The sequence below is a fragment of the Drosophila albomicans genome, chromosome 3, assembly GCF_009650485.2.
Source record: "Drosophila albomicans strain 15112-1751.03 chromosome 3, ASM965048v2, whole genome shotgun sequence".
Lineage (NCBI taxonomy): Eukaryota > Metazoa > Arthropoda > Insecta > Diptera > Drosophilidae > Drosophila > Drosophila albomicans.
In genome coordinates, this window is record NC_047629.2 from 13,186,531 (window position 1) to 13,191,266 (window position 4,736).

Consider the following 4,736-nt stretch of genomic DNA (forward strand, 5'->3'; position numbering starts at 1 on the left):
TGCGCTACCAGGCGAGAAAATGCGGAAATGAAAAAGAATGTTGGTTAATTGAATAAAAGGAACTAATCTAGAAGATATGTACATATTTGTTGGGCGCATCATTCCCTGATGTTTTTCTATTATATTCGAAATTGTGATTCATTCTAAGAAATATATAATATTTACATTCTTTATTTCTCTGATGTTATTCTAAATTGTGATTCTTTCTGAAAAATATACTATATTTACAATCTTTATTTACGTTGAGTTTCATTTATTTTGTTTTTCGTCAAATATTTATATAAAAAATATAGTAAGTATATAGGAGTATTTATATTTTATTTATTATTCAAGTTAACATTTCTAAAATTTGTTTTGTCCAAAAGAAATCTCACAATTGTTCTCTTATTATAAGTTGAATATCAAGAAATTTGTATAAATTTTGTTTTTAGCCAAATATTTAGTGTGTTAATCTATATAGAAAGAGTATATATATTTTATTTATTATATAAATTTAAAATATTTGTTTTGTCCAACTTAAATTCTCACATTTGTTGTCTTATTATAAGTAAAATATCAAGAATTCTAGCATAATTTTGAATAAATTAGTTTACCAAAGTCTAAAACATTTATTCTTTTCATGTGCATATCAGAATAATAATATAATATAAAGTATAATATAAATATTGTACTTTTATAACAAATATATATATTTGTTATATTATATTGACACAATGTAATATATGCATATACATATATACTATATATTACAATTATACTATATGTATATTATTCAAACTTACAAGTTGTTATAGACTTCCATGCCTTACAAAACTGTTCATTATGTATGTTTGGACTATTTGAGTAATTATTGATCTGATGAAGTCTATATTTGTTGACTTTGTTTTTAAATTACGAAATGTGTTTACACAATATCAAAATAAACATAGACACCGCATGAACGTTGTATACAGAGCGAAGCAGCTAGAGCACAATGCGAATGAGAGAGTGAGGGAGAGAGGGAAAGACTGACCGTGCAGTCAGCTCTATTTAATAACAGTAACTATAACTGTCAATAAGCACGCAGTGTGGAAGAGAAGGGAAGACGGCAAGAAGCAGCCCTAACCGCAGGCTAATTAGTTGACCAAAATGTATGATGCGAACATTTCGCAACGCTTTTTATATGCTGAAGTGGAAATGGGCATATAAAATGCTTTTGCACACATTTAAAGCGAGTGAAACGGGCGAGATTTAAAATAAATTATATCGTCATATTCCCAGGGGCGCTTTAGCTCCATTGTTGTTGCTGCTGCTGCTGTCGAGTTGAGTGCTTTACGCCGCCCCCTTTGGAGCAGAGGCAGAGGCAGCGACAGAGGCAGAGACTGAGGTTGAGGCAGCACTCAACTGGCAAGCACCCAACCACCCACACACACATACACACCCGCACACACACATAAGACGAGAACTCGTCAGCGTCGACACGCCAATTCCATATGTTACACAGCTCGCTACGTTTCGTCCCCCCCTTTCTACCTTAACAACATACGTCGCATTCCTCACTAGAGGGGGTGCTGTAAAGGGTGTGCGAGGCATCAACATCAGTCTCAGTCTCTACATCAGTCTCAGGCTTAGTCTCTACACAAACTCATTCTTTACATCAGCCTCAGCTTCAGCTTCAACCGCATTGCATGAATTTAACTTAACCCCAAACCATTTTGGGCACAGCTCAGTTTTCTCTCCCCTCTGCTTAGGCTTTATGTTCGCTCTTTCTCTCTCTCTTTCTCTCTATGAGCGCATATGTGTGCGTGCGTGTGTGTGTAAGTCTATTGGGGTAAAATACAAGCAGAACGTTTCTACACTGCGATAATTGAACATGTTTCCGCTGCCTCAGTCGCTGTCGGCGTCGCAGTAGCTGCAGCGGACCCTTTTAGTATTTTTCGAAATTGCTTTTTGCTGCTGCTTCTTCTTCACTTTTGAGTTTTATGCTCGCAAAAGGAACGAACGAACAACCGATAGCAACTCCATTTTGTAACCGCCACTTTAGGGTGACCAGCTGACGTCAATGCTAATCAGAAACAAAAACAAAACATTCGCTCTTATTCATTTCAAGCATTTACAGTTGTTGTTGCTGTTATTGTTGCTGCGGTGTCAATTTTGCATTCCATTATCTTTATCTTTATTGCTGAATTTATTTTTAGTGAGCGACTTTTTTGTTGTTGCGCTGCGGCTTCGAAGCTTTTGATTAGCAGCAGCGGAATGCGATTTGCCGACGTTCATTTACTAACCTTCGATAGCTCAGTTGGTAGAGCGATGGACTGTAGCGTGTAGTAATACTAAGTAGACATCCACAGGTCGCTGGTTCGACTCCGGCTCGAAGGATTTTTTGATCAATGAAATGTGTTTTTTTAGAAGATGAATAATTTAATAATATAATAATAATAATGTGGGGATGGTCTTTTTACCTAATATTGTCATATTTTGGAGAAAAATAAAAATTTAGCTTATTTTTGAACTCGAAATTGAGATTTTTAGATTGTTGCTTAACTTGTTTCTATTAATATACATACGTAACATAAATATTTTATTCAATATACTCTTTATTCCATATATCTTTATCTATAGGGTATATATATCACTTTAGATTTTATTCTTGTCACGTGTACTTCAGCATAAAAGCTCTGTAAATAAAGCATACAAATTTAAATTTGTGCAGTGTGTAATAATTTTGTTGATAAAACTTAATTCTTTAAATTTCTGTAATTGAAATTATTCTTGTTCTAAATTTAAAATATTTAAGTTATTACAAATTTTGGAATCTTGAAAACATTGTGTAGATAAAATTTGATTCTTTTAATTTCTGTAATTGAAATTATTCATGTTTTAAATTTTAAATATTTAAGGTATTACAAATTTTGATTATTTAATATATTTTGGAAACTTGATAACTAAAATTTATTGAATATTAGAGTTATTTTTATTAAATAAAATAAGATATATGTTTTAATGTGATAGTCTTTCCACTTTTTGTAATTATAGTAGTGGTTCAAAATTTAAATTTTATGCAGAATGTTGAGACTTCCAAGAATTAGAAATACCTTTAAAGCAAAGCGCTTACTCTTGGTCACCCTAAAGCGCACAATCTAATGAGGAAAGGAAAGCTACCTGGTGTTGTCGTAATAAACGTGTACGAATTAAATACGCAGTACGCAGGACACGCACATTGTGTCCTTCTTGCCGGACAGCGGACAACGGACACGAACAAGAATAAGAAACAGGCACAAGGCTAAGAATGTGAACGGAGCAAGGACACGAGACGCGCTGTAGTCGAAATTGAAACGTGAGGCGTGTAATGAGAGGCCCACTTTCAATATACATATTTTATTAACAAACTGCCAGTGACGCGGCAAGTTGCAACAATAATTGATGAAGGCAAATTGAGGCGCCACGGCGCCACAACATTACACACACACTCTCACACACACACACACATGAACATAAATTAAAAAGTGGCCCCTGGGGCATTGTTGCTACTGGAACTGGCTGGCTACCTTTTTTCTGTTGCTGCCTTTGCTGCGGCTCATCCCAATGTCAGGCCCACGCAAAGTCCTCCGACTCCCCTCTGACGCCCCTCTGAAACCCACAAACACGGCCAATATTGGCAGTCATAAAATGCGAGCTTTATGTGCGCCGCGTTTATCCTTTAATATTTTTAAAGCCCAGGCAAAATGCTAAAACACACACACACACATAGACAAACACACAAACAGTTACAGCGACCAGAGAGAACGAAAGAGAGAGAGAGAAAGGGCATGAAGGCTTTATAAAAATTAAATATTTACCCAGGAGAACTGAACTGAGCAGAGCAGAATGCGAGGGCGAGGTGAAGTGAAGTGACGTGACGTGAGAGCAGCAAAGACAGAACACAGGAGTAACGGTGGAGCGGAGGGCTACACCAAAAAGTTGAAGCATAAAACTTTTTTTCTTTCTTCTATTTTGATGCGCTGTCCTCGTTGTAACTGCTCTCACTCTTCCTCTTCCTCTGCCGTTGCCTGCTCCACGGTCCTCTCACTGCTGTTGGGTGGTGGGTGGTCCATCATGAACGCCTCTCTCTCGTGCACTCTTCTTGCTCTCTCTCTGAAGTTTCTGGCGCGTGCTTTACACTCGTTTGTGTGCTTGCAAATGCTCGAGGCGAATGCTCACACATACAAAGATAGACTCTCAAGCACAGTTGCACTCAAGCACACACACACACACACGAACACACGCTGAGAATTTGTGTTTGCTTTTGACTTTTTGTGCTAAGGACATTACAGACATTGCACAGTTTTTGTTGTTTCTGTTGTTTTTGTGTTTACTGCACTTCCATTTGGGGTTGGCTGACGTTTTTGGGCCTTGTATTCTATGCCATGTCCTTATTTCCGGCCACCCTCTTTTTGTTTTGTCATTTTCATTTCATGCCACTTTTTATTTTATTATATTTTCTGATTTCGTCTCGTGCCACATTCTTCTGCCTCTGCATGATTCCCCAGAGCTTCAATTATGCCATTTAATGATTGGTTCGGGTTGTTCAGGCCCGAAAAAATATTCAACGTGGAGAGCAACAATTTAACGAAGTGTTTTTTCGTTTACTTCTTCATTCATTACTTTCACATGCATTCATCATTGAGGGTAAAGAGAAGATGAAATCTATAGATATTCGTAATTATATTATGTTAATAATATTTCAAAAGAAATTTTCTGTATGATGAAGTCCATAA

The 4,736-nt window shown here is 36.4% G+C and overlaps 1 non-coding gene across 1 annotated transcript; it reads left to right on the plus strand.

Moving 5' to 3' along the window:
- The first annotated feature begins 2,263 nt into the window (after positions 1-2,263).
- Positions 2,264-2,358, plus strand: Trnay-gua (transfer RNA tyrosine (anticodon GUA)). The gene is made up of 2 exons: positions 2,264-2,300; positions 2,323-2,358. It is a non-coding gene; the product is annotated as a tRNA-Tyr (tRNA).
- The last annotated feature ends 2,378 nt before the right edge of the window (positions 2,359-4,736 follow it).